General features: G+C 38.1%; 1 pseudogene; it reads right to left on the reverse strand.

The window, feature by feature from the left end:
• Positions 1–7,645: 7,645 nt before the first annotated feature.
• LOC140595572 (proteasome subunit alpha type-1 pseudogene) lies at positions 7,646–8,547 on the reverse strand (annotated as a pseudogene).
• Positions 8,548–14,614: the final 6,067 nt, after the last annotated feature.

A 14,614-nucleotide genomic window follows, 5' to 3' on the forward strand; every position in this document is an offset into this window, starting at 1 on the left:
AGCAGAAAATAACTTCACTGTTTTTTAAAGTTACATGTCTTGCACATCTAAGGTTGTAAGTCAAGATTTGTACTTCATTAGCATTGCAATGCTAATAAAATTGTATGCATGCTTGACAATATATTTGTAACAGTCTTCTATATGAGCACATATAAATCTACCTCTGTAAAAAATCCTTTCATAACATGGCTCAGGGTAACATTTATCTAACCATTGGCTGGATGTTTAAGTTGTATCAGATTTTCACTCTTAGGAATGTTGCAGGAGTAATCATCCTTTTACATAAACCAACTATTGTTGCACAGCCTCTTTGGACAATCTTTTTGTGTACTTCCATGCCAGGTGTCGAGAGGATTACATTCCAGTTGGAAACGCACATTTGTACACACACACACACTCACATCAATGTAAGAAATTATGTGTTAAAATTCATGCTAATTTGGATTTTTTTTTATTTTTTAAAAGTTATTTGTTTATTTAAGAGAGTGGAGCCAATCTGGGGGGTGGGAGTAGAGGCAGAGGGAGAGGGAGAAGCAGACTCCCCAGGATCATGACCATAGCCAAAGGCAGATGCTTAACCCACTGAACCATGCAGGTGCCCCACCTTTTTATTAAATGAAATGTTATGTGGCAAGTCTATATTTTAAAGATTGAAAGTAGAGGCCCTCTGGATGGGTAGAGGAGGAAGGCTAAGGGATTGGATGTTCGGGTCAACTCTGTCCCTGTTTCAGTGTCCCACCTTTTCCGGGCTCCTGTCTTGGAGTCAGTTCCAAGGCACAGGGATGATACTATAGCCCTTTCCATGATCACTGGTCAGGAATACCACAGACAAGATTTAGGATGTCAGCCTGGCAAAGGCAGCTGGGTGTCTCAAGTATCTTTTATGGCATTTTGACTTTGGCTTCTGTGTTTTAACATCAACTATTGTGAGGTGAGTTGTTCTCTCTTTTGTGTTCCAAGAATGCATAGTATATAATTCAATTACAGCACTTATCACATTGTTCCTTCCCAAAAGTACTACTCCAGAAGAGGAACAGTTTCCTTTAGCTTTGGAATCTATAGAATGTATCCATAAAACCTGGCAAGTACTAGCTTTTCCATAAGGGCCTTCTGAATGAATGAATACATGCATCACACACATTTGCCTAACTTAAGTACAGTACACACAAACTCGTTTTCAAGTGTATAGATACCTTTAAAAAGTACAAATGTACCTATTTTAGTCTTCCCTAGGCTTCTTTGTACCTACTATATAGGTTTTCAAGTATTCTTTAGAACAGATTTATAGCAAAGGGCTGGAATTGGTCCAAATGTCCCACATCATATTCTTGCAGCCACCTTTGGTAGATGACATAATGAGAGGAGCATATGTACCTCTATTGCTGTGTGTAAAGGATGGAGTTGGTAAATGTTAAGCAAAAATGGAAATATATCTGTTTTTCACATCTGAGAGTTAGGAGACTCAAAGACTGCCCACTCCACCCAAACTCTCAATTTTGTTACCAGGATGAGTGGGTGGGAGATCCTACAGAATGGAACACAAAATGAAGTGGAGGAGAGAGCATACAATAAGTGCCCAATAGGTATTAGAGAGATCAACCACATAAGGGTAGTAGTTTTTTTCCTTGTATGTTTTTATTTTATCATACTTTCAAACTTATAGAAAAGTTGCCAGAAGATTTCAAAAGATACTCTTCACCTAGAAGGTTTTCAAAAAGATAAAAAATTGAGAGTTGCAGATATGATACTACTTACCCCTAAATATTTCAAAGCACCCTAAAATCAAGGCCATTCTTTTGCCTAACAAATATAATCATCAAAATCAGGAAATTAACATTGATATAAATTATTTTGTGATATACAGACAAACTTTTCAAATTGTCCAAGTACTTCTCTTTATAGATACCAACCAACCAACCAACCAACCAACCAACCAAACCAACCACAAAGCAACAAAAAAAAGCTGCTGGATCGCACATTGCATTGTTTAGTCTCCTTTAATCTAGAATAGTTCTTTAGTCTTGCCTCATATCTTATGACACTGACATTTTTGAAGTGCACAGCCAGTTATATTATAAAATGTTCCTTAATTTGAGTTTGCCTAATCATGATTAGATTCAGATTATATATTTTAAGCAGGAAAAACCTAGAAGAGTTGCTGTATCCTTCTCAGTGCATCATTCTGCACTAAAAAGTTACTACTTTTTTTCATTGCAATTTACAAATAACTTAGGGGAGCAACTTTGAGATGATATAGATGTCTGGTGACTTCAACTATCCTCATACTAGTTTGCCACCCATTGAGGATTCTTGCCCAAAGCAATTATTTCAATGACAGTTGCTGAACAGTGACTTTCCCTGTACATCATTTCTTCTATATTTACTAGTTGCTTTTGTAAAGAAGAGCTTTCTCTTCCTATGTATGTGTGTATATCATTATGGACTCATGATTCTTATTTTATTCAATAGGCTATAAATTACTGTCATTATCATTTTGCTGTTCAAACTTCCAAGATTGGACTAGCGAGAAGTCCTTCAAGCTGGCTTCTTTGTCCTTTTGATATATCCCTATAATTCTTATTTTCTGCCACTGAGGTTGTACCTTTCCTGTCCCAAACTTGTTTTGTTTTGTAAGTAGAAAATGGGTATCATTGTTTCTAGATTTCTTGGCTGACAGAGCTGGGAAAGCCACAGGGATCATTCAGACCTTCCTCCTTTCCACATTTGTAACTCTCTTCTTGGTCAGTGATAACACTGGCTCCCATTGACCTTAATATACTGACTTATTTGCTTAATTCTAGAATATGCAGAAAGTAGTTTCAGAATTGCTGATATATATGTCTATGAGAAAAAAAAAAGCTCTACTCATTGAACTTCAATACCTGTTAACACTTTTTGTCTTTGGCTTGAAGGGATATAGCCTAGTATTCCACTTAAAACTTCTTGAGTTCCTTCTCCCTCCTCCCTCCAATTTAGTACATTTGTTTCTGTTTATATTTAATTTTTAAAGTTTTTTTCCTCTCTTCCTTGCTTTCTTGACTACATGAGGCACTCACATGTTTCCACAAGTCAGAACTCTATAAAAAGTGGTATGACTTCCCACATTTGTTTTATTCATTTCAATAGTCTTACTGGTTTCTATTTCATCCTGCTTATGTTTCTTTATGCACAAATAACTAGACACATGTATATCTTCTAATTTTGTTTTCTTACACAAAAAAATAATATAGGTATATTTTTCTTTTTTTACTTAACAGTACATCCTGGAGAACACTCTGTATTGGTTCGTAGAATTTATTCCTTGTTACAGTTGCATTGTACTCCATTGTGTCGATGCACTAGAGTTTATTCAACTGCTCTCCTATAAATGGGCATGTAGGTTGTTTCCAATATTTAGAAATTGTAAATAATACAGCAACGAATAATCTAAATTGTGTTGTACAGATATATTTTTATTTGGGGGGTATTATTTTCAGGGTAATTTCCTATAAGTGGGCTTGCTAGATCAAAAGGCAGATGCATATGTAATTTTGTTAGATATCACACATCCCTGTCCATAAAGGTTTTGTACATACCCATTAACAAGGTATGAGAATGCCTGTTTTAAATTTTTACCATATGATAAATATTATCTCATTATAGTCTTAATTGACATCTATTTACTATGAATGAGGTTATTATATTTTAATATGTTTATGGGCCATTTTATATCTTTTTTGATGAATTATCTATTTTTATCTTCCGTGAATAATATTCAGTTGTCTCATGGAATAAATGGAGTAAGTGAAATAAATATGCTTACCTTTAAATACTTTTTGAGAGTGGCCAATTCAGTGTTTAGAGGATTACATGTTTCCTCATCTGTAACTCATTGTTACCCAATAGAAGTATTGATAGGACTCTACCCAAGCTATCCCAGAGAGAAGGAAAATACAAATCAGGAAATTCTGTAACAACTAGAGACACTGTTCTTATGTTTGCAATTGAGTTTGGAAAATCAGGGAAGAAAGAATGAAAATGAGAGCTGGTTTTTCCACTTAGTTGGGTGGTTGAATTAACTGACCTTTAAGGTCTCTTCCACCCTGAATTTTATGATTCTGTGAATCATTCCTCTGACTCAGGCCAAAGTAGTGATGAAATTGCTGGGGAGGTGTGGAGGTTAGAGGTGAGCTGGAGATGTGGTGAGTGGGTGAGAACAAGGAGAAGAGGGAAGCTATCTTAAGTAAGAGTATAGAGTTAAGAAATAATTTTTTCTCCTTTCAAAAGCTGGCATCAGAAGGGGAGGGGTAAAAAGGTGCACTGACAAAAAGGAATGTTGGGTGGATAGGAAATTGCAAGGTATAGTAGTATGGTCATGGTAGAGGATGGATTTAGGGAGTTGGACAGGATTGAATAAGATGACAAAAAAGCATAGCCAGCCACCATCCTAACAGGGAAAACAAAGCAGTTATGGGGTGCACAAAGTCTTTCAGAGTGATATTTCTTTCTCCAATTTCATCTACTTTGCATATACATATTAAAAAAACTGCTTTGGATAAGACAATCTAATGTGAAATCTGTAAGATTTTTTTTGAATAGAGACACATGCACTGTGTTTTGAAAAACTGTCTTCAGATTTTAAGGCCATGCTTAGAGGATAGACATTAAGGGAGAAGTGAGAAGCCTCTATAGATCAAGGTATTTCTTTTTTTTTTTTTTTTAAAGATTTTATTTATTTATTCATGAGAGACACAGTGAGAGAGAGGCAAAGACACAGGCAGAGGCAGAAGCAGGCTCCATGCAGGGAGCCTGACATGGGACTCGATCCCGGGTCTCCAGGATCAGGCCCTGGGCCGAAGGCTGGTGCTAAACTGCTGAGCCACCCAGGGATCCCCTAGATCAAGGTATTTCTAAGAAGAGATTGAAAGTACCTTGAAGCAACTGAATGCTATTTATCTATAAATTATAGGGGATGTCTTCCTTCAGTTGACCAATGAGAGGTTGAGATGGCAAATCACTGCATATAAAAGTGGATGTGGATTTTCATTTCATCTTAAAGAAATACTCAGAATAGTCATATACAAAGGAGAAGTAGGACTGGAGGACCACAGCAGTGACAATGGGACTGTTCGTCTGTTGTAGTAATGATGATGATAGTGATAATGATAATAATCATCAATACTCACTGAAAAGCTTAAGCTTCTATTTTTCAGGTATGATAGTATCTTTCTATCAACTAAAGGAGTTGAAAAACATGTGAGAGTAAAAATTCACATGCAAGCAGAACCAAGGTAGCATAAATAAGAAAATAATGTTCACCTTTAAATGACTTCCATGGTTCTCTTGCTCTTCTGTGTGGACTTTACTTTGCTCAACCTCTGACTGGCTGAGCTGCAGAAGACAAAATAAGAATCCCTTGTCCCAGCCATCTGTGTCCTATACAGCTCTTCCATTCTGAATTGAGTAGAAAGAACAATGAAAATGTCTTTTATTTGCCTTTTGGCTCTTTTTTTTCTTTTGCATTTTCTTTGACATTTTATTCATTTATTTATGAGAGACACAGAGAGAGAGGCAGAGACATAAGCAGAGGGAGAAGGAGGCTCCTCATGGGGAGCCTGAGGCGGGACTCAATCCCCGACCCAAGGATCACGCCCTGAGCCAAAGGCAGATGCTCAACCGCTGAGCCACCCAGGCGTCCCTTTTTTTTTGCATTTAATTCAACAATTATTTATGGAAAACCTACTCTGAGCTCAGCACTGGGTAATTCATTATAATACCTTTCACTGGACAATGTGCTGAATATTTGTTTTATTATCGCTATGTATATTGCCAGCACACACAGCCCAAGAGAACAGGAACTTGGTTTATTGTTTTATTTCCAAAAGAACCCACCGATGAAATGCACACAACACTTGTTTAATGAATGGAGAAATGAATGAGTGGATGGAATGGGAATATAAGGATGAACAAGATGGAATAGTTCACCCTTAAGTATCTTACAATGATGAGGTGAGAGTGGTAATAGACACAGGAACAGATAGTTAGAAAGCAATGTGGAATTTAAGGCATGAAGATACATGCAGAGATTGTAGGAACCCATGTCCCAGGGTTGAAGGTGAATGTGATAGAAAAATATTACATAAATATGACTCTATTATTAGTCATACTTCTATAATCCTATTTTATTCACTTTTTCTTATCTTCTTAATTTTCTCCAACTTAATATTTAATGTCTGGGTATGACTGGGCCTGCTCAAAAGCAAACGTATGGACTTAGAACCAGAAATAGCTAATAGTTATTGAGGGCTCTACTTTACTTTAGGTCATCTCCTCATGAAAATAGTTCAGTATTTTAACTTATTTAATCCTCACAACCTTTTGAGGTAGTTACATTTATTATTTCCCTTTTGTAGATACAAAAAACCGGGGCACAGAAAGGCTAAGTGATTTGTCCAAGGATGCACAGCTAGGTAGCTGTTAGAATGAGGATTGTATCCAGGTACTTCATTCTTGATGCTTTTTTTTTTTTAAATTAAACTATAGTTGACACACAATTTTATATTAGTTTCAGGTGTACAACATAGTGATTCCACAAATCTTTACCTTATGCTATGCTCACCACAGATGAATACCATCTGTCACCATACAACACTATTATAGCACCATTGACTATACCTAGTGTCCCTGTGACTTATTCATTCCATAACTGGGTGGATAGACAAAGGAATAACATCTATTTGTAGAATCTCAGTTACCAGCTAATGGGAAATTAACATTTTTTTGGGGAAAAGAATCTTTAAAAATGCTTCTTAACTCATATCACTTTAGTCATCCCCATCCAGTTGTCACTGAGTATATAATAGGTGTATTCCAGGTTATGTTGTCTAGAAGCAGCTGCAGAGATGGAACTGGAGTACGAGATATTTATTAGGAATCATCATCTATGAAAAGAAGCAGGTGGACGCAGAATTGGAGCAAGGGAGAAGTCAAATTGCAAAGCAGGGTTGACAAAATTTCAATCCATTTCGCATGGAGCTCTGGAGTCAGAACTGCCCATCAGCATGTCCCAGATTGGCTTCTGGCCTTTGTCCTCCTACATCACTCCCCTTGGTTGCTTGGGTACAAGATTCAGGCTTCCAGAAAAGAGCATGATCTCAAGGAAGCAATCACTATCTACAGTGGAGGCCAACTTAGATGGAGCCCACAGCTCGAGTCTGACTGCATTCCTTGTGGCTGGGCAGCAAGTCTTTCCATGAAGAGGCATCTGGGTGGCACATCTCCGCATCTTCCACAGGGTGCTCGGCCATAGGCTAAGTGCAGGGAACAAGAAGATAGAGAAGACAAAGTCCCTTTGTTTAAGGAGAAATAGTTCCATCAGCTCTATCAATGGTTACCTCTGACTACTCTTTCTTAATAATTTTTTATTTTATTTTATTTATTTATTTTTATTTTTTTTACACAGGCAGGTGAAACAATTTTATTTCACAGTTGTCTTTAAAACCACAAAGACACTATGTTCTTCATATAAAAACATTAGTACAGATAACTATACTTTCTAGAAAATGATTATATAGACCCTCTCAAAGAAAAATGCACACCATTATATGGTTCAGACAAGTTACTTGGGAAAAACACATCTGGACCAATTCCTAAAACATATCAGAAGACCACGCTGCATCTTTTGGTTCAAAGTATAGATTACTGTCATCAGTAAGGGCTCCTGCATTCTTACATATTTGATAATACACATATAGACTGGTTTGTGACTTAATGCTCCATTGGTTCATCAGCCTTTTCTGTAGGTTCATCATCAGGTTGAGCAGGCTGTGCCCTTCTCTGTGGTCTTTCTTCAAGACCTTCCAGGAACAGAGATACATCATCATCATCATAAATGGTAAACTCCAAGTCTTTACCAACAATTCCAATGGAAACATTCTTTGTAGTTAGGTCCTGTTCTGCAGGAAGTGTCTCTCGTAAGGCATACAGACCATGTTTAACCAGTTCATTCAAATTGCACTCCGTAAACCCAGACATATGTCTCTCCAAGTAAGTACGAGCTGATTGAGAACGGGCTCCAATGGACATGGCTCTATAGTCAAAATAGTTGGCAGATGGACAGGTTTGGAAAATGTGAGGGTCCATATCATCATAACCAGCAATAAGCAGTCCAACACCATATGGTCTCTGGCCATACCATTGTGTTGGTATCTGGGTCTTGCTTCCAGTTAGAGATACAAGACGAGACACAGGAAGAGGTCTGTCAAATACAAATCCAAACCCTCCTGGAATCCAAACACTCCTGGCGCATAAAATTACCTAACAGTCTAGCATCAGCAGTAAGTCCCGCAACTGAGATATCAATATGGTTATCAACATGGAGAATTTTCTTCTGATGAGCTGCAAGCTCTGACTGTGCTCTCTTCAATGCAACCAACACTGTATGGGTTTTTGATTTCAGACCAACTGTGGCTGAACCTTGTTTCACAGCTTCCATTGATATTCAATTTGATGAATCCTGCCCTGAGGCCTCCAAACAGTGACGTCATTGTCATACTGGTTGTGAAACATGGTTCCTGCGTGGGTCCCACTGTGGGCTCCTGCAGAGGTGGCGGCTTCAGGAGCGCCTCTTTCTTAATAATTTTAATCTCCCGAAATCCTAGATTTGCCAAAAGCCCAAAAGGGCTTTTTTTCTGTTCATGGGCAAACAGTAATGATTGTTGAAAACAATGCAGGTAGACCTGGGGTTGCCCTTGGGAAGTCACTTTTTCTGAGCCTTTGTTTATCTATATGGTAAATATTACAATTGTCCTTTGGAGAGAGTTCTAGAAACCACACATGATATTTCTAAATTTTCTATCAAGGAGTTCTAACACTTAGTAAGTGCTCAGTAAATGGCAGCTATTGTTACTGCCCTCTTCATCATCATTAGATTTATGCTTACCACCATCGGCCTTCTCTGAATATCCGTCAAGGTGGGCTTGAATCATCTTTTCTGTCCTTTGTTTTGACCGTGACAAATCTTCTCAAATTTGTTTAGATCCTCATATCCTACTTCTAAACTCTCTAGGTCTCTGCTTCTTCTGAGTTTACTTCTGTCCTTTTTCCCCACCTCCTGGTACAGAGATTTTTGTTCCTTTCTAGGAAAAATGTCCTTAATGCTTTTACTACATCCTTAAGTTTTATTTTCTTGGTTACAACACATGTTAGGAAGTAAACTCCTCCAGGATGACTGGAAAAGAGCAGCAGCAAACTCTCACTGACACACATCAATCATGATCCCCCTTTTACGACTATTGAATATCGCACATCACGTGCTTTCTGCTTACATATAGCATTTATAGACATTCACTACTAGGGACAGGGAATCCTATAATTGTAAACCTAGAAGTAATAGAAACTTTTGGCCTCATCTGCCTCATTTAGAAGATGAGGAAATTATTCTCAGAGAAGTTAATTAAGTTGCTCATATTCATGTAGCTGGTTAAGTAGACACAAACCTTGGTGATTTAAGTTGTTTTACCTCTATGCTTTTGTCTGTTCTTTACTTTCTGTATCACTAATGCCATCTTACATTTCATGTTCCTTGGGTATGAACACAGGGATCAATACAGTCACCAGAGACTTACTCTATAAAAACTTAATAAACATGTAAGGGTAGGTGGTTCTTGCCTACTGTCTATTTTTCCCAATTAGTGACCTCAAAATAGGGGAGAATCTTGTGCAGGTGGTTACCTTTGTTACCATCCTTCCTTCTCTTTTGTGTACATACTTCTACCCGGGTTCCTACCCAGACCATTAGCTGAGATAGCTCTATAAGGTGATGTTTCAGGAAAAATTGGGGCCAATTGCTTACCTTCTGGTCCTAAGCATCTTGCAATCCCAGATCTTGAATATCAGTTTCCTGGGACCTTCCTTTAGGATGAGGGCAGGACCTTAGATTGCAAGTCTCACAGCAAATGTGGGGATCTGTAGGTCCAGCAAGTGCTCTCAAGTATGAGCTGCTCAGGGGAATGCACACTTAATCTGGGATGGAAAAGGGGGAATAATTCCATTTTTCTACTCATGAGGAAGTTTTCCTGGGACTTAGAGGGACATTTTAGTCATGTGAATGATCCCTGCCCTTTCCCTAATACAGCTCACAGAACCAGTGACTTCAGAAAGCTATGGGTTTTCCTTTTGTTCAAGCTCTAGGTCATGGTGCTCTTTGCTGGCAGTTTAATGCATATTTAGGAAAATTTAGTTTGTCTTGGGCCATTTCCAAACCACAGACCTCCTTTGCATTCCTGACTTCTCTACTATGTCCTCTATGGGATTTACTGAGGAGGACAAGACAGTCTGGAGAGAAAAACAAATGATTCTGTATTTGCTAATCATAATGATAAAATTTTCAAGCTGGGAAGGCTATCTTTAAGTCAAAGGCTATCTCCTAAAGACCACAGGAGTGAGAAATTACAGATTATCTCATGTGTTTCTGAACAATGCATTTTAGGTGAACACGCCTTCCTTTGAGAAACTCGACAAATTCCAAATTGGATATCCATTCAATGTAATGGTTGTTTGGGAAATTTCTATTTTCTTTATTTTATTTCTTTATTTTTTGAGTCATAGGTTCAGCAAATGTATATTTTCCATTGCTATTTGAAGTCCAAATACTGTTTTTTTTTGCTCATTATTGATGATATTAAGAGACTGTTGGTAATATACATGCTACTTTGTAATTCCCAAAAGTCATAAAATTTTAACTTACTCTTCTTTATAGTTCCTAAACCATAAAGAGACAATTGCATACTTTCTCCTTCTTATAATCAACCATTCATAGGGACAGAGAGGTGATAAAGAAATGAGCTGTTCCTGTCCTCATGGAGTTCAACATCTGGAGAGAAATTAGACATTAAACAGGCAAATATGTACCAGGAAGACCTCACCTCCTTAATCTCTGAATGCCATTGTTTAGTATAATTACAGTTGACAGCATATAATAATTATAAGTGGTCAAAGAGGTAAATGCACATAGGAATATTTCAAATGCTAACTATATTTCAAATGTTGAATATGGTGGTAATTGGTTGGCAACCCTAGCATAGGAGGGCTAGAGAAGAAAAGTGGGAATTTTCACAAAGATAGCTCACGTTTTAAAGTTCGTAGTTTCTTTTTCGAAGGAAACCTAAATAATGGCCTTACGGCTTTGGTTCAGAGCACAACTATTTAATCTGGTTGTTCCTGGAATGGTCTGGGGAGTCACAGTGGGCAGGGAGGGAATGTAGGCCTGGCTTCGTTTTTGCTTGCATAGACTTTAAACTCTGACTTCTTTTCAGAGCCCTTGAAGATATTGTGTTTAAAAAATATATAAATTAACAAATAAGAATAATAAAAACTTCAGGAAAACAGAATATCTCTGAATATTAAGAAGCCTGTATCAGATGTGCTAGCCTCTGGACTAGCATGTCTAAGGAAGCATGAGAAACCTTGTTGCTTGATATTATTTCAAACTGGAGTGGCTAATCTGAGAGTAAAACAAAAGAAATCACAGTCTGCACTCACAAAAGCATACATGAAAAGACTTAGTAAACATCTTTTGCCTCTAAGTTTTTATCTGTAATTTTCATACATGACCATTACCAGCACAGTGAGGATAATCATTTCCTACTTTAGGAAATGATTTTTTTAATTTATTGGATAAATAAACACATAGTATAATAATAAAAAGCAAGAAATTTTGAAATCATTACATGACAATAAAATTACAATGAGACATGTACTTGCTCAGCACATATGGAATAAATATATTCCCCATAATAAAGAAGAATATTGGATGATTTCTCAGTCTGTTTCAATCCCAGAAGCTCATAATGGATATACTGCATTGGAGTCACTCAAATGTGGCACCACAACATCCAGCTGTGAAACTGTAGTTGGATTCCTCTGCCATCCTTCCATCCCCAGCACTTTGTATCATTTCTGAAATTCAGCCCAGGATGCAAGTCAGATTTGCCACAACATACACTTTCAGAATGCATTCCTTTCAAACTTTTTAAAAGTCTAGATTCATCATTATCTGTAGAATAACTATAGGAGGATACCTCTTCTGTTTAGTGAATGTTGAATAAAAATAAGAATTTTGTTTTTTGTCCTTGGAATTTTTTACTGGAATAAAAATATGAACCTGACAAACATCCATGTAACATGAGCCTAGGGTAAGATCTCATTGGCACAGGAAAGTTTCAGCATTTGAACAAGTTAGAAAGGATCCAGTCTTTCAAGTAAATCAGGAGATAGTTCTGAAATATCAGGATCAGGGTGTAGACTACAGCAGGCCAAGGCAGTTGGTCAAGTTATGGAGATAAGAGACAGGGCAGGATGTTTAAGTTAAGAAGCTCTGAGGCAGGGACCAGCGGGCACCTGAGCAGAAATGGTCATGCAGGTCCTGTAGGCAGGGGTCACCAAGCCGAGCTTCTGGGAGGCTAGTAGATGAGGAGACACTCAAGGTGAGCTGTGAAAGGAAGACAGAAGCGATTTGTTCTCGGACTCCTTTGAACTCCTGCTATGTGGGTGGGCTGGAGCTTGCAGGTGTCTGTAGCCAGGAGAGACAGGGCCTCGCTAAGATCAGCTTTCAGTTTTCTGTTATCCTCACCCCTTGTCTCAAGCTATTCAGCCAATATTGCATCTTTAATGGTTAAGCTCTGGGGCAGGTGGCTATTTGTAAGGCTACTAATTAGATAAAGGGACTGATTTGCACCAGGATGCAGATAATGCATGGAATTGTGCCAAGACCCACAGCTCAAGAGTTTATGACCCCCAGCTGCCATGGCGACCATGCCTATTCAGTCTGAGGAGTCTTTTTGTTGTGGGATAGGAGGCAGCGCACAGGGCACAGCATCAGCTTCTGTGGAGGTTGAAACTGAAAACTGAAAATGGAAGAGAGGAGACAAGAAGGCAAGAGGGCATTAGATTTTCCATTTATACCCAAATGGGTAGATTATTCTGTGGATTGTTTCCGCTTGCTTTTTAGAAAAACAAAACAAAACAAAACAAAACAGGGCCTTTCTTTGAGGGCAACTGTCAGATGAGTCTGAGATTTGGAAAGAAACATTTATTTGTGGATCTTTTCTCCTCGCACTGTCTTCACACTTCAAAGCCCTCACCTCTATACTTTTGATTTTGATTTTGATCCTTATCTTAAATTTTTTCCAAATGTTTTGTGGTGCTCACTAAGCACACATATTGTAAGACAAGCCTATGACTTTAGAAAAAAAAAACTAGATCTATTTTCTGATTTTAATGTTTGTAACATAATCATGGCATTTGACAGCTGGAAGAGGCAATGGAGATAGATAGTCACATGTCCAGTTTCCCTGCAACTGTCTTGTTGTCCTGGTGTACTAATTAATAGCTCTCCCTTTCATGCTCAAAGCCAACCCAGTTGGGCAATGGTTATCCTACTTCAAGACTGCATTATCCAACTCTTCATTCTATAGACAAAGAAAGACCCAGAGTATTTAAAAAACTTGACCACCAGGCTGGAGTCAGACTCAATGGAGAGAACCATTGAAAGAGATGTCATCATAGTCAGTGACATGAAGGACTATTGAATCTAGACTAAACTGGGGGCAGAGGGACAGAAAAGAGGCTTAAAGATTGGGAGAAGCAGGAGTGGGAGGGATGAGGCTTGAGATTGGAGAAAGAACAGATTAAAAGTCATGTAAGTAGACAAATGAAAGAATGGGAAGTTGTAGTCAGAGATTGGGATGTTGGATTTATGATTTCAGAGGTGGAGAATTAATAGTGTGGCCTGAAGTTGTGGAGACCCCAGCAGGCAGTGAATGTCCCACTAAAGATTAATTAAAGAGAGTTTAATAAAGGAATCATTTATCGAGATGTGAGCAGGCAAAACAAAAAATGCAAAGAGTAATGGCAATACATTCAGGAACCGGCAGGGACAGAGAACTAAGGCATTTTCATCCTTAGACCTGGAGAACCAAGGAGAGGGAGTGCTGTTAACAGAATCTGGCTGGTTTTGTAGCCATGGGACAGGGATTGCTTTTAGGAGCTCTGGCCATACCTAGATGAATGCAGCTCTTGCCAAAACCTTGGCTGAAAAAGAATGTGTGCAGATGGGATCACTGTCTCCTCCCACCCCTGGACTTCTTTCCAGGACCTTCTATTGGTTAAACCTAACCAGAAGGCAGAGAGAAGCAGAGAGGCACAAAATTTGGATCTGACAAGCAAGCATAAAATAATCAGCACTTCAAAGAATTGTGAGAGTTGCAGCAGTTGTCTGTACATATTGTCTTCATCCAGGATGATAGTGAGATGTGGAGTGAAGAAAAGATGTAATATTATCTCTCAGAGGTTTATATACTTCAATGTCGTTCTACAAAACTATAATATATGATAATTGATTCTTAGAAAGATGACCGGAAGGCAACTTAAAATTTTGAATCCTCAAAAAGTAAAGTATATTCAGATAATGTTGATTTTAGCTGTATTTTGTATTCCTATTGTTTCCAAATTACAGATCTTTATAGAGTAGGAAACTGGTTATATATTCTACTCTACTTTTAAAAAGATTTTATTTATTTATTCATGAGAGACACACAGAGAGAGGCAGAGACACAGGCAGAGGGAGGAGCAGGCT

The sequence above is a fragment of the Vulpes vulpes genome, chromosome 1 (genome assembly GCF_048418805.1).
Source record: "Vulpes vulpes isolate BD-2025 chromosome 1, VulVul3, whole genome shotgun sequence".
NCBI classification, from domain to species: domain Eukaryota; kingdom Metazoa; phylum Chordata; class Mammalia; order Carnivora; family Canidae; genus Vulpes; species Vulpes vulpes.